The sequence below is a fragment of the Triticum dicoccoides genome, chromosome 4B (genome assembly GCF_002162155.2).
Source record: "Triticum dicoccoides isolate Atlit2015 ecotype Zavitan chromosome 4B, WEW_v2.0, whole genome shotgun sequence".
Taxonomy (NCBI): Eukaryota; Viridiplantae; Streptophyta; class Magnoliopsida; order Poales; family Poaceae; genus Triticum; species Triticum dicoccoides.
Window position 1 is genome coordinate 113,827,578 of NC_041387.1, and position 22,412 is coordinate 113,849,989.

At 43.6% G+C, this 22,412-nt stretch overlaps 1 long non-coding RNA gene across 1 annotated transcript; it reads left to right on the forward strand.

Moving 5' to 3' along the window:
• The first annotated feature begins 11,014 nt into the window (after positions 1-11,014).
• On the forward strand, positions 11,015-20,061 carry LOC119293443. The gene is made up of 3 exons (XR_005143056.1): positions 11,015-11,499; positions 19,686-19,796; positions 19,871-20,061. It is a non-coding gene; the product is annotated as an uncharacterized LOC119293443 (long non-coding RNA).
• The last annotated feature ends 2,351 nt before the right edge of the window (positions 20,062-22,412 follow it).

The window sequence follows — 22,412 nt, forward strand, 5'->3', positions numbered from 1 at the left end:
TCATGAACATCTGAGTTGCCACTTGTCGACAGCTTTGAATGAATGCGTTCGAGTGGGTCTCTACGGTTCTGCTTGGTCACGTGTGTAGTAGTCTTCTTCACCCTGCAAAAAAGCGCATGAAGGGTATGAAAATTTGAACAAAATAGTGTCCATGGTAGTCATCTTTAAAAATGAAAAATGTGTGATGTGCCAGAGCTGCCATTTGAGAACAAGGTATGGATGAGCACACAAGACAAATGTAGGGGGTGGAAGCCAGTCGAGAGCTACTAGTTGCCATATGAGTGGAATAAGAATTGCCATGTGGCCTAGTTAGCAATTGCCATGGAGAACAAACAGGAGTTGCCATGCAGCAAAGAAATAAATCATGAGAAAAAAAGAAGTTGCCATGTGGGACTGATGGCAGTAGCCCATATGGCAAGCTGAACAGCTGCAATGAAAAGCAGACGGGTAGTTGCCGCATAAATGTATCAACTGAAAAGGTTGTGTACGATCTAGAATGCATCAAACAAAAGAATAACACTATGACAAATTAAAGAACAGGGAGAACCTACTTCTTGCTTGTCTTCCTCAAGTCTTCCAACACGACAGGATCGCCGGTGTTTGACGTTGACGTACGAGGAGACGACCTAGTGGAAGTGGTATCACCAACAGTGGGAGCGCCCTTCTTCAATCGAGCAGAAGCACAGGTTGGTGTTGGTGCTTGTTTCTTCTTAACTTCTCATCCACCAGCTATCGCCTCGCTGCACGTAGAAAAGATGGCAAAAAAGGGTACCAAGTGTGAGACACAAAAATCATGCCGCGCTTAGCAAACAATGAAAAGAGGGTCGGTCTGTTAAAAAGGAGAGACAAACAAAACACTAAATTGATGACGAACCTCCTCCTAGCAGCTACGGGATCGGTCCTAGACCTCTTGCCAACAGAGCCCTGCCCAACATCCTCTGGAGCTCTGCCCCTCTTTGAAGGCGGCACCCCCATGTCTCCCGCAACTGTTTGTTCAACTACTTCCTTCGGTGGAGGGACATCTGGTGCAACCTTATCCTTCTTACCACCTACACGAACTTCACCATGTTCATCGTCGTCGGTTGCATGTTGCACATTCTCCATGTGATCGTCGTCGTCCTTGTCGAGACCAGCTTCTCCATCTAGATCATCTTGCGTGTCGGGGAGCTCCTGTGAGCTGTTGTAGTTGTACCGGCCATGGCAACCAGTTGGTTGATGTGTTCGTTATCCAACGAATGATGTGAACTGCCTCGCAACTGCGTCGCTGTCAGAGCCATTAAGTGTCGTCCAACCCTCAACCAACTTCCCGAGCAAGGTGGTCATGCCGGAGGCAAACTGCCCAACTAGATGCTCAGCAGGTGCCCTCGCCTGAGCACAAAAACAAAAAAGTAGCAAAAACCAAAGATATTAGAGTCACGTGCGTAAGAACAAAAAAAACCAAAACAACCATAAGATATATATAAAAAATGCTAAGAGAAAAACAAGTTCAAAAAACAAAATAAACATCCTTGATTACCTCAGTAGGACAAGATGGAGCTGAATGCACATCCATCCACTTGCCAAAGTTTTGTGGCTCACCAAACACACTGTAGTCTATAGCATGCTTGGCCATCAGCTGGAAAACAACAAAAACAACTAAGATGTGAGAGAGAAATAAGATGTAGTGACTAACAGTTCATGTATTGCAAAAAAGAGGAAATAAAAAAGGAGTTTCGACACGGATGGCAGAGTTGCCATATGGGGTCAGACATGGTTGCCATGTGCAGACAGCCATGGCTGCCAAGGTATTTATCTCTTGTTAGCCATAAATGATTGCCGTACGGGGATTTTTTTCACATGTTATGAAACATCCGAAATTGAAGTATGTTGTGCAAGAAAGAAGGTAGAACTAACCTGCAGTTACCCATATTTCGTATCGGTTATCCTGTCTGCGGCAAGCACAGCCTTGACAGCAGCGTCCGTCCACGCAGAGACAACAAACTTATGTGCAGGCGGCGGGCCTCCTATCCCAGTAAAGTCAACGGTGGACAGATCAAGAGCATCGACGTACATGAGCTAGTATACACAATAAAAAAGGAAGCTATGTGAGTTTCAATCATGTTATGGTGAAAAAAGAAGCTTATGTAGTTTTCTTCAGTCATCAAGTTGAAGAGAATAAAGAGAAAGGATTTGCCATCTATCTATGTTAGTTGCCATCATGCTCGTGTTGGCAGTTGCCATCTTGTTATGCTGGTAGTTGCCACCAGCTCAGTATCATAGTTGCCATGCAGATTGTATAAGAGAGAATGAATGTATGAAATGAACACTTTTTCTGTTGTTGAAAAATGTTGTTGTACACAATAAAAAAGGAAGCTATGTCAGTTGCAATCATGCTATGGTGAAAAAGAAGCTTATGTAGTTTTCTTCAATCATCAAGTTGAAGAGAATGAAGAGAAAGGATTTGCCATCTATCTATGTTAGTTGCCATCATGCTTGTGTTGGCAGTTGCCATCTTGTTATGCTGGTAGCTGCCACCAGCTCAGCATCATAGTTGCCATGCAGATTGTATAAAAAAAGATTGAATGCATGAAATGAATACTTTTTTGTGTTGTTGAAAAATGATATTGCCTTGTAGGCAGCAACTACAGTTATCATGGATTAAACAAAAGTCACTTTCACATGTAAAAGGATTCACATAAAAAATGAAACAAAGGGTTGCCATGCACGATCTTGTATGGTTTCCATGCACGATCTTGTATGGTTTACAGTTATCAACAGTTGTGATGTTGATTTAGGAAAATCATTGAACCATGATAAGAGTATTTTCAAAAGAGTGGGGGGAAATACCATTAGGTGCAAGCGACAACCCTTCTGGTACATCTTGTTTGAGAATGCATCATGCAGGAAGTCAGCAATGAATTTACACCAATTCATTTTCTTCATGTCGTTCAGCTTTGCCTGCACAACACAAATTTCAGGACAAAAAAGTTGCCGCATCAGCATTCAAATGAAATCATCAAAAAACTGGCAATGACTAGCTTCCAAATGACATCAAAATCAAAAAATTGAAGGGAAAAAAGAAGTAGAGAGGGAACATTCACCAGGATGGCGAAGCACTTGTTGCTTGGGCGAAGAGATGTGGTAGGCGCAAAGACAGCTGAGATCAAGTACATGAGCAGCTTCATCTTAAATACCTCGCCATGGGTTTTCATGCCCTCCAGCGAAGTTGCCAGCACAGTCGTATCCGACATGGTTGACATCCCAGGAAACAAACGGGGTGAACAAGGCTTCCTCAATCTTATTATTCACCTCATACGGGACTTTGATTTCTCCACGGAGCACACCCAAAGTGCAGAACACAGATTCCTCATCCAAAGGCAGTCTTCCCCGTCCCGGAATCATGAATTCTCTGGAGGCAGATCATAAATCTCACCGAGCCAGTTGCATACAGGGTTCACTAGGTTCTTGCAGCGAACATCCATCAGAGCATGCATCCCCATCTCATCGTCAGCTCCCTTCTACTCATCAGTAAATCCATCGTTCAAAATGGTCAGGTGTTCTTGTGAAGCCCTATTGGGATGACGTTTCTTCTTCTGCATAACAGAAAAAGGATCATTTGTTGCCATGTTCAATGTCATGAAAAATTTAGTTCTAACTGAACATTGAGAACTCAATGTGACATTGAAAACATATGGGGGTGGAAAGTGACCTCTTCGCCATCTTTTACCCGACCAGTCATGCGATTCTATTGTGGTGCATTCATGAAGTCATCATCATCATCTTGATGGTCGCCACAAGCCATTGTGCTACGATAAGAACAAAACACATGTTAGGGTGAAATGAAAACACAACCGACAGATATGGAAAGAAATGCATAAAGTAACTTCACTCGATATCTTCGATGAACCAAAAAAATGAAAACTCAAATGGTTGGCCCAAGGTTTATGCATTTTGAAGAGGGCAGTAATTGCCATGTGATGAACATGCACAAAAAGGCAGAAAAATAATCAAAATGGAAAAGCAATTGTAGAAACATGGCAACTGGTCGTGTATGTGCTTCTGAAGGAAGCAGTTGCCAGCTAGCAGAATCTTCTTGCCATATTGGCTCATTTGAAAGTGGCAACTGAGGCAGATCATAGGAACACCCACCTCCAACCCGCCCAGGACTGTCCAACATGAAATGTGGCAACTAAACACATTGACTTCATAAAAAATGTGCAAATCGTAAGGCACTTTAAAAATGTTCAAGTTGCCATGTTAAATACAAGGCACTCCAAAAAAGGGCGGACAACTTCGACTGCACAACATGTAATAAGGCAACTCACACCCTGGCATCACATAAAAATGAGTTGCCATGTATTCACAAGCAGCAAATGTACTAGGTTCAAAGTTGTCGTGTCAAACACAAGGCACTTAAAAAAAGGCAGTCAACTTCCACTACACAACATGTAATGTGGCAACTCACACCCTGACCTCACATAAAAATGAGTTGCCATGTAATGCAGTCAAAAAATGTTTAGGTATCACAAGCCAGCATGGCAAACGCAAACTGAGTCTATTGTACAGTGAATGTGCCATTGTCCTGGATATGGCATGGCAATCGACATTGTGCGCTCACAAAATTAGTTGCCACATGGAAAGCATATTTGTGGCAAAACTGACACGATTGATCAGGAAATTAGTTGCCATCAGTGATGATAGTGGCATGACAACAGCAATATGTGTTCACAAATTTAGTTGCCACATGTAAAGCATATTCGTGGCAATTGACATAGTTGATCAGGAAATTAGTCGTCATCGGTGATGATAGTGGTATGGCAACAGCATAGTGTGTTCAAAAAATTAGTTGCCACATGGAAAGCATATTCGTGGCAATTGACACGGTTGATCAGGAAATTAGTTTCCATTAGTGATGATAGTTGTTGAAAATGTCATGGCTGCTATTATCCTACACTTTGAAATGCAACTACCTAGATCTAGGGTTCATTCGCAACTATCATACCTTGAAATTTAACAAACGAAAAACTCCCTACACTGATGGCCATAGCATTTCGAGGCAAATCATAACTAACATCTGAAAAAATCGCCCGCTCAATCGCAAGGCAAACAACGAATTTGGTTGCGGATGGGGACGAGGACGGATTTGGCCCGCAGCGGCATGACTGCCACTGCGGCGGCGACAAAACTGTGCAATGCCGCCCTAGATGGCAAGCACGTGACTCCGCCGACGGGGACGCCGGAGCACCGCGAATCGGCCGGAATCTCGAGGAAACTCGAGCGGAAATTGACCATAAAGGGAGGGGGGCGCAAAATCGCAGACAGGAAATGTGAGCACGGGAGGGAGCATTACCTTCATTCTGCGCTCTCCGGCAATGACTCTCCGGTCCGGTGAGCCCCACCAACGGCCACGAATGCGGTCGACTCTTCCGCCGCCGCCGTCGCCTTCTCCTCTCGGTTTCTCCTCAATCGAATGCAACTGGTGTGAAGGGGTGGGTTGGGGAGTAATGAATGGGGAGGGGAGTAAACTGAACCGCGAGGAGAGAGCGAAGTGGTGAGACGTGAGAGACGACAACTGAAGATGGGCGTGGCGTGCGGGCGCGACGGCAGTTCCACCGCACGCCCCGACTCGCAACCGCTGACCTTGGAGGGAAAACGGCGTGCGGGCAAACTCCCTTCACGCCACACATGCGATTTCTCCTACGTGGCACACAAAATCAACCTCTTCGTGCCAAGATTCGTGCAAAAGGCACTGGACGACGATCGACGCGTGTGGGCGAATTGGCTAATGCCCACACGTGTGGACGTTAGTATTTCCGTTGTTTTAAGGTGGGGCGGACTAGCCAATAGTAGTTTGAGCTCCATATGTCAAATATTGATAACAAACCTATCTGTACTGAACAAGGACTCATGTGGAGTTTAATTGGGCTGCGGATAGTGGCTTCCATCTTGCGCGAGCTTTTTCTTAAAGATATTTGTAAAATATAAGTAATGTAGTTATGCTTAAATATTTGTGTGTTAAAAATATTATATATACAGATAATGATTAGCAAATAAAAAAATCTAAATATAAAGCATGTGAATTAATTATAAAATATTTAGTAAAATTTAAGTAATATAAACATGTGTATTATATATAAAATATTTAGTAAAACATAAGTAATAAAATTATGTACAAATATCTGTAATTTAAAATTAATATACATACAAACGATGACTAGTAAAAAAACATTTAAATATAAACCTGTGTATTATATAAAATATTTAGTTAATACGGACACTGAAAATGTTTATTAAATAAATAAGTTTCTTGAATTAAAAAATACACTGGCTATTTATATTTAAATTATAAATAATGATTAATACAAATGTGTGTATAATTATTGAAATGTTTACATAATTAAAATAATATGTTTGAATTTTAGCTATGAAAAACAGATATGTAGTACGCCCATTTATAAAACACATATATTTATGTAATACTCAGGTTTATAAAATATTTTACCAATTATTTTTCATATAATGCACAGGTTTATATTTAAAAGTTTTTATTTACTAATCGTCGTCTATATGTATGATATTATACATAATATTCAGTACTGTTGTTGTTACGAGTCTTGATGGGCCCTCTATTGGTTGTTATTTTTCGCATATATATTCAGTACTGTTGCCTGGTTTTTCTGTAAATAAAAATGCGAGGTAGTTTTGTGCAAAAATTCATAGCAGTGGTTGACGTTTTCTGCAAATAAAAAGTTTATGCGGGTGTTTTTGTTCTAGAAATACATCACACGAGCGCCTTCACTCACTGACAAATGGGGCCATACACATGGATACGCCCGCACATATGTACTGTGACCATATCTGGACGCTTGAGTCAAGTTAGATGACCACAAAATTGTATTTTCAAAGTTCTAATACTAAACTGAACATACAATGCAAGTTCTATGACTCCCGATAATATTACCTCTTTTGAGTAAGGCTTGTGAGAGAGGATTTGGGCACACGGGTCTGGGGCACGCGGATTCTTTGCAGTTGAAGTCGATCTCTGTATTTCGTGTATTCTTGGGTGTATATTAGTACGCATTCGCATCGTAAAGTTAAAGTATTAAACTTATTTCTGTTGATTTGTTTACAAAGTACATATATTTCGGTAAACAGTTCCTATAAAAATGCGTACTAAAACGCTAGACTTTTGCTGAAAACGTTCAATGTGTCCTCTCCCATATATGTTTTATATGTACCAACTGCTTTTATTTTTCTTTTTATTTTGAAAGATCCAGCATCAATAGCATTTCATTGATAATAGCAGAGAGCAACGGAGAACAACAAGATGGTGAAGGTCCTAAGACAAGAAGACCCAAAGGTCAAAGAAAAAAACACTCCTAATAGCTGCAGCACAACACTCTAGAGAAAACCATAAAAGAGAACACATCTCCGACTCCGACGGTGAACTGCGAAGAGAGTAGCAAGGTTGGTGTCACAAAGGATCGCCGGAGGAACCACTTGTCACGCGTCATCATATACCACCGATGCCCCGCCACCGCGGCTTCGGTTTCACAGCAACAAACAGTCGAGGCACCCCCACGGACAAGCCGGAGAAGAAGAGACGACTACCACGACCAATGACACGTCTTCGACATGCTCACCACCGCCATCATTTCCACATGAGTCACCGTGCACGTCCAGTCGTAGGAAGAACCAATGGGAACGACGTTCAAGACGACGCCATCGCCCGACCCTGCAGCAGGGTCTAGGCTTTCACCTGAAGAAATTGATCCAGGAGTAGAGGCTGTGAAATTCCCTATGACGCATCCAAGAAGGATAACAATGCCCATGGGCGCCCCGGCCAGGCTTTCACCCGATGCAGTCACTCCCACGTAGCAGGCCGAGACCGACCCGTGCCTCCACTGGACCGCACACCCCCTCACACAGCAAGCGCGCCACCGTTATCAAGGCCACCAGCTAGCCTCCCCAATGATGGCCCTCCAGAGACCAGATCGGGTCCCGCACCCCGTATCCAACCACGACCGGATCCTCCCTGCTCCAGCACCGCCCCCATCGCGCACCGGCCATGGTCACCATGCGTCGCCACGCCCAGATCTGCGCTGCCTAGAGCCCTACGTGCCAGATTAGCGCGTCCTGGAGCCCATGTGCCCCTCCCGCGACCGGCACGCTGCAGATCCGTGCAGAAGCAACGCCTAAGCACCATGCTCACGCAACTCAACCACTGCACGCCGCACTTCTCTACAGATGCGTGCTCCCACGCGCCTCCGCGAGCCCGCGGACGCCCGTCGCCTCCGCTGGCTCAGCTTGCCTTGCGCCTCCATGAGCCACGCACGCGCCCGCGCGCCTTCGTTAGCTCGACGCACCATTCCCAACACACCCTGCAGACGAGCGCCCCGCACTGCCCGAGTTGCACGAGAGGGTGAAACCGAGAGGCCTGCAGCCGCCGACGCCATGCGTGCTTTGCAGGGTGGCGGAGGGGGACGGAGGCGGGAGGAGGGGGAGGGGGAGTTTAGGGGCGGCTAGGGTTAGCGCTCGAGTCACCCGCCGGAGGGCAACACGGGGCTCCACAATGAGATAAACACTGCTTCTCTTTTTAGAACTCTTGTGTTCTAATAGTACAACTATAGATGATAGTGATTCAAGCTATTCTGATGCGAATCTCTCACAGACGGCAACGACTGAAGATAGTAGGAGACGTATTCCAGCCTAGGTTAGTTGATGTATGTTTGATGTTCTCTAAATGTTTTTGGAAGCACAAGTTGTACATATGATTCCAGGGTATCGAATTTTATTCTTTTAGGTGTTTCTACTAGATTATCCTATTTCAAGAAGTCAGATCTTTGGCTTAGGCAATCTTCTTGGTAAGGAAAGATCTAGGTCTGGACCTTAGAACACAAACAATCACATGCATATGTAGTTGACGAATCTAGGACGTGATTGTAAGTACCGAAAATTGAAACTCAGAAACTTAGGAAGTACTCCCTCCGTTCGGAATTACTCGTCCAAAAAATGAATGTATCTAGATGTATTTTAGTTGTAGATACATTCATTTTTGTGACAAGTAATTTCGAACGGAGGGAGTAGCTTAGTTACGAACGATGGAACGTAGGGCACTGTGTTAGTTAGCGAAACTTAAACTTACATCACATCTAGTTATACCTGGCCAAACCTCGGGTCGGGTCGGGCTTCGGGCCGGGCCTAGCCAAGCCCGACACAAAAAACCCAGGCCCGGGCCCGGCCCGGCCCGGTCATCGGGCTTGTGTTTTTAGGCCCGAGCCCGTCCCGAACACGTAAAAGCCCGTCGGGCTTCAGGCCGGCCCGGCCCGACCTTCAGAAAAATGCAAAAACGACGGGCCCGGGCCCAGCCTGGCCCGGCCTTCGGGCTAAAAAACTAGGCCCGAGCCTGGCCCGGGGGCAGGGCCGGGCCGGGCCGGGCTTCCCATGGCCAGGACTACATGAAGTGTCTTGTACCGTTAGACGAAATTGTATTTACACAATTATTATATATTTTTAGAACAAAATAATATGGATTATTATATCAATAATGAAGATGCATGTACTAGGTTATGTATATAAAAAGTTAGTTTAGTTCAGAAAAATAGTTAGTGAACTTAACATGAAGGTTACATACAAAAATAGAATTACATTATGAACTTGACTTCTGAAACTTAAGTTTATTTATAAATGCACCATATAAATTTTGACAGACTTCAATGACTGATAGTTTGATCTGAAATAAAATGTATGCATTAGTCACAAAAAAAATCAAGTTATCTTATGCAGTGGCATAGTAGCGGATGATTGTATTTGCTAAGTTACTTGGGTATGTAAAAATTGGTTTATTTAATGTTACTGCCATAATGTATAATCTTGATTGGTGCATTAATGATCTTTATATTATCAATGAGTTGATTGAATTAACAAATATTATTGAATTAGCTATTGTGTTAAGTTATATATTAATGTTATATATTATACAACGTTAATGGTATATTGTAACATCGCAAAATTTTAAATTTTGGAATGTTATATTAAATAAATAACTTTGATTGAATGTTGTTTGATCTGTGATTGATTATTTGAAATTTCATGAAATTTGAAACTCTTTGAATGTTGAATGAGAGGGAATGAAATGACTTTCCCAAACTTTCACCATTGCATCTTGACCTCAATGAACTAAAATTTAAACACAAAACCCTAGAGTGAAGATGACATGACTTCTTCCATTTGAAATGAAAAGGGTTTTTGAAAAGATTTGAATTCCATCTGAAAATATTTCAAATTCAGAAACTTTATGCAACTCAATGATTTTCATGAGAAAGGATAAAATGACTTCCTCAAATTATATGAAATATGAGTTGCAAGTTTAAAAGGATCAAATTGAAAGCCCTTTTGAGGGTATTTTGGAACCTACTTTCAATTTGGAGTTATTTGAAGTTTAAAAACCTCTGGAAATATTCTAAAAGACAAAAGTGATATGACAATTCAAAAACAATATTCAGAGGCATTTGAAATATATTTTGAATGAGGAAAAATAGAAAAGGTTTGGAAGTGGTTTGAAATTCAAATTCAAATCCAATTGGGAATTTTTGGTTTTCATCCAAATTATTTCCCCCCAAAAAAATATTTGGAAAATAGGGTAAAATGATTACCTACAATGGAAAAAATGGAGAAACATGAATTTGAAATCCTTTTGGTATTTTAAAAATAATTTTTATTGACTCTTAATGCAACAGTAGCACTTTTTGCATTATTTGAATTTTGGTAGATTTTATTTGAACCTGAAAAATAGTTCATGTTTTAGAAAATATCTTTCTGAACATTTTGACATATTATATGCCTATATGGTACTTTTTTATTTGTTTTCTTTCTTTTGTTGTGTCTGTGTAAAAAAAAGGAGGCCCAGCTCGCGAAGCGGTACGTGCCCGACACTCCCCCTCTCTCGCTCGCCTTGCAGCCACCGTCCACCTGTCTGGTCTTCTTCTTCTCCATGTTGTGAGAGCCCAACTTCCACACGCCACCGCTGCCGGAATCCCGATCTTCATGGGATCCTCTCCCTGATCCGCCCCTCTCCCAAGACTCTCCACCTATATAAAGCCCGCCTCCCTCGACCCGTTTCCCCCTTTCCCCTCCCCGAGACCCACCGCTACCTCCCCGATTCGTCGCCAGAGCAGAGCAGCACCGCCGCACCATTAACGCCCTACCGCATCACCCCGACCACCCCGCCACCGCCCGAAGCTACCCACACGTTCGCCGCTCTCTTCCACACCTCCCCGTGCCCTCGCTGGAGCCCTAAATCCACTAGAGCGACATCACCGCTAACGCCCAAATGCCATCGCCGCCTCGAGCTCGCCGCCACCCTTCTGCGACGTTCTCGAGCACGGCTGAGGCAACCGACGTGATCGTCTTCGTCCGCTGCGTTCTCCCAACAAGTCCACCGAGCTCGCCAACGACCGGAGCGCCGTCCCCATCGACCACTGAAGTAGGAGCACCTCATCGGAGTTCATCGCCGCTGCGGTATGCTTCCCCTCCGTTCGATCTGTGTTAGATGGTGTAGATTATATCTACCGAATGGATGGGCTTTTATTTGTTAGATCGGTTTCAGTGCGGTTTATTTACAGTTAGTTTCATTTAGATCGAACCGGGTCCCTCCGGTTTTTCTATTTCATATGCACCACCACTGGTTCTCTTGGATTGCGAGCGTTCACCTTTTAGTCCTTCAAAGTGTTTTTTTCTTTTGGCGTGTTTTTATTTTTTGGTCCGTCCCTTCTGGCGACGGTTGGCGTAATTCACGGAGTGACGATTTCGGGGCGATCCTGATCTTGCTAGGGTTCTAAGAGTGGGAGACGACATTAATCGTGACCCCGTTCAGTGCTTGATCCTGTGGTGTTCTCTTCCCGCAGATCATACAACCCCTTCTCCAGTCCCATCCACCATAAGCCTTCTGCGTGCTAGGGAACATAGTCGTACACCACCGGTTCACCCCTAGAGTTTCTTTAGACTGAGGGAGGGGGTCGCTGAGGAGAAATGGATGATGTTGAAGGACTAATGCGGGGCCTAAAGCTATCTGCGGCAGAGAAAAGGGGTTTGAAGATTGGGCAGGCGGAGAAGGGTAAAGCAAACAAGTGGGCACCATCATCCACAGGCGATGGGGAAACTCCTATCTGAGAAACCAACACGCGGGCGTGGTTGGGCAGACGCTGGGAAGGATTTGGTGCCCTATAAAGGGTCTCGATTGCAAGGAACTCGAGACTAATGTCTTCGTGTTCACTTTTTGTCAAGCAATGGGGTGGAGGCATGCCCTGGAAGAGGGACCATGGTGGTTTGACAAGGAACTCTTAGTCTTGTAAGAATTTGGTCCAGATAAGACAGTGGAAGAGTATGAGTTCAAACTGATTCCCATGTGGATTCGTGTGTTTGGTCTACCTCTTGGTTATATGAACAGAACAACGGGTGAATGGATTGCTGCTGATTTCCATGAACTAGTTGATGCGGATGTAGGGCGCGATGGCAAGGCGGTCGGGAAATTTCTACGGGTGAAGGTAGAGTTAGACATTAAGGAGCCCCTTATGAGAGGTTTTGTTCTGTATTGAGAGAAGAAGAAGGATGATGTTGGGGGAGGCGTATTGGGGATTGTGGAAGAGAACAAGAAAAACAAAAGGAAGGATATGTTGTGGTGTCGGTTTGAATACAAGCATATGCCAGATTTTTGCTATACATGTGGCATCATAGGGCATGGAGAAATGGATTGCAGCATGAAACCCATCAAAGGGGAGGCGCCCCAGTATGGGCCATGGATGAGGGCTGAAGAAGGAACCAGGGTGGGAAGGTAAGTCCGAAGGGGAAATGGCAGGTTGGGCGAGTTACTGATGGTAGTAGGAGCCGGAGTGGTGGTAGGTGGAGCCATGGAAGCCAGTACCAAGGTGACCGAGATAGTATTATTGGGGGAAAGGGTCTGGAGGTTCAAGGAGTAATGCGTCCACTTGGAGGAAGGATGGAACGGGGTCTAGAAGCAATGATGATAACTTGGGAGAGGAAGAGAAAGAGGTTACGAGTCCCTTGAAGATCACAGAGAAGGTGGACAAAAGGTTAAGCAACAAGGTTGTGAAAAATCTACAGTTCGAGCCACCTGATGTGATACAGAATGAAAAAAGAGTAGGTTAACTCGGGGATGATTATAGATGTGCCAGGAAAGAATGATACCCAAGTTAACATGGCCAAAGAGAGGACATATAACGACAGGAAGGGCAAGGCTAGTTCTGAGGAGGAGGGGGATGGTGGTAGTAAGGGTGATCCAGCTGGGGATGTGGGAGGAGTGAAGAATGGGAGGAAGTTTCGTAGGAAGCATCGGTTGGCAGGAGCTCGAAGAATGCACTCGAGGTGAAGTTGGGGAAGAGGGTAGGAGATGATATGGAAGTTGAAACAACCATCATCAGCAAGAAAAACAAAACGGATGAGCAGGAAGGGCATATGGACGAACAAGTGGTGGAAGGGGTTACAGTCAGCAATGCAGAGACCGTCAACAAGACAAGCATATCGGTCGGGCTGTCTGAGCAGCCCCGCCGGGCATAATGAAAATCATTAGCTAGAACTGTTGGGGGCTTGGGAATGGCCCGACAGTTCAAAGTCTCCTTGAATTGGGGAGGGGTGAGGATCCCGACGTGTTGTTCTTATCTGAGACCAGACTTACGGAGAAGGAGTTGGATAGCTTACGGTGGTCACTAGGCCTAGTTCATGTGCTTGCATGGGACCTGGTGGGGAGGAGTAGGGGTATTGCACTATTCTGGAAGAGAGGAGTAGATGTGAGTCTGAGATCGTATGGGAGGAGGCATATTGATGTTGATGTGATGGAGGAGGCATGAGTAGTGTGGAGACTGACTTGGGTGTATGGGGAGTCTGCGATGGAGCGTAAGCAAGAAACATGGCGCACACTCAAATTGCTCGGATAACAACATCAAGATGGGAGACCGCGGTTATGTTTGGGTGATTTCAATGAAATTCTAACATGCGATGAAAAAGTGGGAGGAGTGCCAAGAGTACAATCATGTATGGATAGGTTCAGAAAAGCGCTAGTGAGTTGCGAGCTTTATGATGTGGGATTCGAAGGAGACAAGTTCACTTGGCGTAATCACAACAAAGAGCTCGACAGTTACATTTGTGAGCGGTTGGACCAAGCAGCAACAAACTCCAAGTGGTGTGAGACCTTCTCGGACTTCTCTGTCTTAAATGGTATCCCCCGACATTCGGACCACAGACCAGTCATTGTATGTACGGAAGCAGATAGGAGGATAGGACTAATGGGAGATAGGAGTTTTAGATTTGAAGCATGGTGGATACAGGAAGAGGGTTGTAGCAAGGAAATCCAAGGAGCGTGGGAGGATAGCTGGTTGGTAGGGAAGGAGGAGTGACTGGTGCCATGGGGAAGGTGGCTGGTAGAATGCGGTAATGGTATAAGGATGTTGCGGGAGAGCTTGAGGGTAGGCTTAAAAAGGCGAGGTTGGAGCTGGAGAGGTGTATGAAAGATAAGGTACTGAACACAAAGTCAGAGAGGAAGCAAGGCTGAGAGGCTTGGTACGGGACCTGAAGGGAAAGAAGTATACCAAACCAATACAAAGGACCCATATTTCCTAGTTGAAAAAAGGCAATAGAAACACTTGTTACTTTATGGTGTTTACGTCAGCAAGGAAGAAGGCGAACAGAGTGAAGGAGTTGTGGAGGGAGGATGGATCGGTGGTGAAGGAAGGAGAGGAGATGACTAATTATGTGTGCTCTTTTTTTCAGGACCTATTCACCACAAGTGGTGGTTCCGGGATGCCTGAACTCATTGCAAAAGTGGAACTGCGAGTCAGGGACACCATGCTCGTTGTGCTCAACGCTGAGTTCACTAGCGAGGAGGTCAAGGTTGCACTTGATCATATCGGTGACCTGAAGGCGCCGGTCGGACGGAATGCCGTCCATCATCTACAAGAAGCATTGGCATTTCATGGGACACCGGATCATGTAAGAAGTGCTCGCTGTCCTCAATGGGGGTGATGTCCTGGCAGGGTGGAATGACACGGTGGTCGTGCTAATTCCAAAGGTAAAAAACCCAAACAGAATCAAAGATCTGCGGCCAATCTCACTCTGCAATGTACTGTACAAGCTAATCTCTAAAGTGATAGCGAACCGACTCAAGGTCATCATACCTGCGATTATCTCTGAAAATCAGAGCGCGTTTGTGCCAGGGAGGCTCATTACCGATAACGTGTTAGTGGCGTATGAGCTATCACACTTTCTCCTGAACAAGAGAAATGGCAAGGAGGGGTACGCAGCAGTAAAGGCAGACATGAGTAAGGCATATGACCGTGTCGAATGGAGTTTTTTGCAAGCAATGCTCGAGAAAATTGGGTTCAGTAGGAATTGGATCGAGCTGATTATGAAATGTGTGACATCGGTCCGCTACCAAATTATAGTGTATGGCAAGTTAACTGAACAATTCTGCCCTTCAAGGGGCCTGAGACAAGGTGACCCAATGTCACCATATTTGTTTGTGATTTGTGCTGAAGGGCTCTCGGCTTTGTTACAAGCTGCAGAGAGAGAAGGGAAGATTAGTGGAGTTAAAAATCTGTCAGGCGGTGTCGGCTGTATCACATTTGTTCTTCGCCGACGACTCAGTGCTCTTGCTGAGATCAAACCAAGAGGAAGCTGCTGCTTTGAGAGATATCCTGAACCTATATGAAGCATGCTCTGGGCAATGCATCAATGTTGAAAAATCTGCTATCATGTTTAGTCCAAACACGCCAACGGATGCAAGGAATTTGGAACAACAAGTACATGGGCCTCCCCGTACACGTTGGCCGATCTAGGAAATGTGCTTTTTCCTACATAAAAGGTGCATTGGCAGGTCAAGTCTACGGATGGAAACAGAAGCTAATAGCGAAGGCTGGTAAAGAAAGCTTGGTGACAGCCGTAGCGCAAGTCATTCCTACGTTTGCTATGTCATGCTTTGACCTGAAAAAATCTTCTGCCATGAGCTGAGCTCCCTCATTGGTAACTATTGGTGGAGCCAACAAGATAAGGATAACATGGTACATTGGATCAGCTGGGACAAACTCATTATGCCAAAGGCAAAGGGAGGGTTGGGGTTCAGAGACATGCACAGTTTCAACATGGCAATGTTGTCAAGACAGGCCTGGAGACTCATACAGAACCCGAACACCTTGTGTGGTAGGGTTCTTAAATCCCGTTACTTCCCTAATTGCCATGTGCTGGAAGCGGTGGCCGGATATGGAATCTCCTATGCATGGAGGAGTTTGCTCAAGGGTATAGAGCTGGTACGCGGGGGGTACATTTGGCGCATTGGAGACGGAGCCAGTGTCAATATCTGGATGGACCCCTGGATTTCGAGGCCGTGGTCGTGAAGGGTGATCACCCCACGGGGGAACAATCTGCTACAGTTTGTTAATGACCTGATAGATCCGGGTACTGGGCAATGGAATGAACGCCTAGTGCAAGACACTTTTTGCGCGAATGGTGCCAGGCATATAATGCAGATGCCGCTGTGGGAGGGGGTGCAAGATTTCATAGCCTGGCAATTTGATAATAAAGGTCTCCACTCGGTGAAGAGTGCTTACAAGCTGTATGTTGAATTAAACACGATTAGGAAGAATGGCGGAGCAGGAATGAGTCCCAATGATGTGGGTAATCTGAACAGTTATAAGGACGAGTCTTGGAAAAGGATCTGGAAGTTGTTGTGCCCGCGGAATGTCCAAATGTTTACATGGAGGGTGCGGCATGAATCATTGGCACTTCTAACAAATATGCAGAAGAGAGGCTTCAAGCTGGAGAGCACAAAATGCTTGTTTTGTGGCCGTGTTGATGAAGATGGAGCACACTTGTTCATCAAGTGTAAGGCTGTTAAGAAGATGTGGCGGGAGCTTGTTCTTGAGAAAGAAAGAATGGAGCTGGAAACTATCTCGTCTGTACATGCTATGATGGATTATCTATGGGGGCTGGCTGAGACAAAACGCATGCATATCCTCACTTTCTGGTGGCTCTAGTGGAGCGCACGGAATAAACTACGGAAGGGGGAGCTTGTTGTGTCGGTGGATGAGCTAGTAAGACGCACACGTAGCTGCGTTTTGGATTACAAGCAAGCCTTTCTCCCACCACCCAAAAAGATATGTGTTGATAAGTGGAGTCCACCACTGGCAGAAATGGTGAAAATCAATATTGATGGAGCCTTTGTCCCAGGGGATGATCACGCTGGATGGGGAGCTGTGGCGCGAACCATGGATGGCGCGGTGGTGGGAGCCCGAGCTGGAAGACGGGAGCATGTGGAGGATGCATTAGCGGCAGAGGCGAGAGTTGTGGCCCATGTTGTGTCAATGGCAGCAGAGATGGGAATAATAAGAGTGGGGTTCAAAACTAACTCACAGCTGTTGGCGGGGGCTTTGGACCTCGGAAGGCTGACTCATCACCGTATGCTGCTATCATTAAGGACATGAAGTACCATCTCAAGATGTGGTTCTTCAAACATGTAATAAAAGTTTCGCCGTAGTGCCAACTCAGTTGCTACCATTGGGCGCATGTGCCCTCAAAACTCTATTATGGAGTGTGAGTCTGATGTACCAGCCCAAGTGGCTATTTGTGTCTCAGGAGATCTACCCAAGAGCCGTTAAGTTAAAAAGCAGTTTCTTTGCCTTAAAAAAAGGAACAGCCATGTGGTCACTGGCCGATCCGTAGGCTTTTTCTGTTTTTTTTCAGTTCTGTTTATTTCCAGAGATAGTTTCCGTCTTAGATTGCTTGTATCTTTTAGCCTACTTACTGTTTTTGAGTGATTCCAATTGCACGGTGTCACAAATTGTATGAAGTTTCTGTTAGTGACTTGAAATTTTGAATTTGGGTAGCTTAAATTTGAATTATTTCAAATATGCTTCAAACATTGTTTTGTCTCTAGTTTGAGTTCTAGAATTTTTTTTTTGATTGATTCCTTTTGCTCCTGGTCACTATGACCTTTGCCTATCCAGTAGTGTTGAGTATTTTATTTTTAGGTTAATTTAAATTAGGGTTTTGCTAAACAGGGCCTGTTTTGACTTTGTTTTTGTTTTAACTTTACTTCTTTTGTTTTTATTTGTTTTAAATTATTTCTTTTTGCAACTTTTGACAAGTTTTACTTTGTTTCTGTTAGTTAACAGTAGCCACTTTTATTTATCAGTTAAAAATTATATTTTGTTCCTTTAGTTTGTAGCCAAACTAGTATAAGTCATAAACAGAGTTATATAGTAGCTTTTTTGCAAATAAAATTTTATGAAAAATAATTTCTGTACTAATTTGTTTTACAATTTATTTTTTGTTAATTTATTGGTTTAGTATTTTTTTTGCTGTTAAGTTTTATGTAGGACAAAAATTATTTTTATTGTTTGTAGTAAAGTCTTAGACTTTTTTCTTAGTAGTTTTTCTTGTAGTTTTCCTTGAAGTTCTTTGGATTTATTTGGGTTTTATTATTTGATTTATTTTTGTTTATTGATAATTATGATTACTAGAAATTTTTTGCTATAAGGATTGCTTATGTGAATGCAATGTTTGACTATATAGATTTTTCTTCGGAGAGTGACGAATAGTACTATCAGGATTTCTTCGAGAGCGATATTATCTTCATCAACTTACCAGGAAAGTTCACTTTGACCATGTTATTCATACCTATGTTTTTATTGCATCTAGTGTCACCATTCATAATCCCTCCAGTAGTGATATTGACTTCTTGTAGTTGAGTAGAATGCATGAGGTAGGAACCCATCTCCTTGTTATCAAGCCCGGGACATATATAGTTTTAAATGCAACACTATTGTAGACGGGGTTTGGAATGAGTGCTCGGGAGTGGTGTGAAAAAGGAGGACTCTACATCAATGACGACAACTCCATGATGGCATCTGCAAGGACTACATCTTTAAGGCCTCAATACTTCAAGACTCTAGATAAGAATCCAATATACCTCTGGATGGAGAATGGTTAAGAAGGGTACATCTGGTGCCTCCAGTACTCAGTGATTCCGGAGAAGCATCGTGATATCATGCGGAAAGCTCCACCCAGTCTCAAAGAGATGGAAGAACACTTCATGCCGAGAAGCTTACCTGTGCAACTGCAAGTCACTATGGGCTCTAGCTTGGTTGACCCTAGTGGTGACTCTGGCTGGGACGTTGCCAGCAGATGTAGAACTACGATAGGATTGGATGGGCACCGGACAGTGGTTAGAAGAACTCTTCGGAAGACCATGTTTTGCTTGTCCTATTCTCAAATGATCTGAAGCGCGAGGACAAAAAGGGAGGGATCAAACCTTGCGGGTAAAGTGTACAAACCTCTAAGAGGGTTAAAACCTAATCAATTAGCCGTGTCCCCGGTTACAAACAATTTGAGCATCTGGACTTGGATCTATCTCGGAACTCTCAACACCGGACTGATAACTTAATTGTGGGCAACATATGATTATTTTGGTCTATGAGACATCAGTTGGCTGAACCATGTCATAGTAGAGAACTCCGTAGTAAAGACTCCTGATATTCTTTTAACGTAGGAAAAAAACCCAGCTTTTATGCAAAACTCAGACACAGAGCCACAAAGCCATATTGCATATAGTATAGTTTTATCATCTGTTTATCTTATTTGTGATCTTGCCGGTACATTCAATGCACTGACCTACATGACTGCAACGTATCATGTTGCAGGATTTCTACGACGAGAAAGAGTTACGATATAGGGTTACGTTCTACACTCACTTGCCGATGGCATTGATGGGACTCCACACCCGATTTATGGTTTCTGCTGAGACTTATGAGGTATATATAAGTTTTACGTTGTTTATACATGTGATTGCACTTTGATATATACATTGATGTACTGTGTGTGCCAGCATACTGATCCAGGAATGGCACAGATACACAGATGCTTGGCCGTTTGAGTTCGGGTCGCTACATATATTTACTTCTTTTATGATCCAGTGAAAAAAAGTGAGTTATGAAGATCTTCAGAAGGAAAACGATTCATTGCTTGCTCAACAGATCAGTTCCGCTCAGGAAGAATTTATTCCACCATGACTGAAATGCATTGAGCATGAATCTACTAATTCTTCACCTGAATGTTCAAATGCTTCTATCGCTGTAAATTCTTCAACTATCTCCGTGGTCACAAATTCCTCACCTGAGGATACCAAAAGTATCACTAACGATAATGCAGGGTTGAAAGAATTGTATGTGACAGGCATATACAAAAGCCTCCAAGGGCATCAGACTCTTTGTGATGTGCTCCAAAAGCAGATCTTGAACAGGAACCCTAGGAAAGAGGGTATTGCCTTTGAGAGGAAACTCAATGCTAATGGGACCTACTGGAAACCTGAGCAGTACCCCAAAACCTCATGGGTTGCTGCAAAATGACATCTTGTAGATCCATGCACGTTATCTGGCTTTACTTGTGAATCTTCATATTCCTCTGATGAGTCATTTGACTCCAACTATAAATTGTTCAAGAATCAGAATGGTGAAGTATTTGCTCGATATATTGGAACTAACTGCAGGAACGGTCCTCCTATGAAGAAAATCTGGGTTCCCAAAAGGTGCCTTGAAAATCTCCAGGTGAATGTCATCATGACACCACCTATGAAGAATAGGAACCCCAGATCAAATTCTTCATATGGATCAAAATTTTCATATGGATCCAAGTCCTCATATGGACCAAATTCTTCATCTGGATCAAATTCCTCATGTGGATCCAAATCCTCATATGAACATCATCGTGCTAACACTTATGTTTCGCAGGGAAAGTCTAAAGGCTATGAATATGTGCATTATTCTTCAAACCATTATGTTCATAAGTCCTCAAAGAATTTCTTTGCTTATTCATATGCTTATCCTAACCCCTCTTCTGTGAAACAAAGTGCACTCGCTTCTATGCCATCTTTTTCTTATGGAGCTCATAGAATGATGAACTCTTTGCCACCCCTTCAGATGTGGGTGGTGAAGAAAAAGAACTAATCTCTTATGCAGGGTCAGGTCTCCAGACGAACTTAATCGTCTGAAGAATTTGATGGAGACCTGAATATGCTTGAATGGACGCAAGCTAATCATGAAGAAATGAATTACTCATTTCTCACGTCCTCATATTGCTATATCTATTACTGTTGATGAAATTCAATCTGATGAAATTGATATCATATTCTTCACTAATGAAGTATATGGGTTCATAAGTTGCACTAATTCATCTGCAGGATGAACAACCTAAAGCTACTGAGTGGGTCATCGACAGTGGATGTACAAATCACATGACCGGTGACAGGAACTTATTGATGGACACTGCTTTATCTCCATCTCATCTGAAGCATATCACCTACGCTGACAAAGGCAAAAGTAAGGTACTGGGTCTAGATAGGGTTGCAATCTCAAAGGATAGACACATGGACAAAGTCATGCTTGTCGAGTCCTTAGGATTCAACCTCATGACTGTCTCAATGCTTTGTGATCTTGATATGGTTGTCGTCTTTGGCAAATATCGTTGCATTGTGCTAATGGAATCTGACAATTCCAAAGTCTTCGAAGGCTTTAGGAAAGGAGACTTGTATATTGTTGATTTCTCTACAGGACCACAACATGCCACATGTCTACTAGCAAAAGCTTCAGAAGGCTGGTTATGGCATCGATGACTTGGTCATGCTTGGATGAGGAACTTGCATACACTCATAAAGAAGAAGCATGTCATTGGCATCGAGGGTGTCAAATTCCTCAAAGATCATCTTTGTGGGGCTTGTGAGGCTGGAAAGATCACCAGAGCCAAGCATCCCTCAAAGATTATCATGAACACTTCTCGTCCCTTTGAATTACTTCACATGGATCTCTTTGGCCCTACTCATTATGCCACATTCATTAATCCTGCCTCATTATATGGCTTTGTCATTGTTGATGATTATTCTCATTACACATGGTGCATATCATCACTTACAAAAATGAAGTGCAGGAAGTCTTCAAACAATTTTCCTCAAGAGCATCTATGAAATTCGGTGTGAAGATCGAGCATATCAGGAGTGATAATGGGACTGAGTTCAAGAATACTGGTCTTGATGAATATCTTGGTGTACTTTGTATTACTCATGAGTTATCTGTTCCCTATACTCCTCAGCAGAACGGTGTCGTGGAGCGCAAGAACAGGACTCTTGTTGAGATGGCTCGCACTATGCTTGATGAATACAAGACTCCACCTTGTTTTTGTCCTGATGCTATTGATACTGCTTGCCACGTCATCAAGAAGGTATATCTTCACAAATTCTTCAAAAGACCTCATATGAACTCCTCACTGACAAGAAACCCAATGTAAGTTATTTCAAAGTCTTCGGTGCTAAATGCTGGATTAGAGATCCTCATCACAACTCTAAATTTGCACCGAAAGCACATGAGGGTTTTATGCTT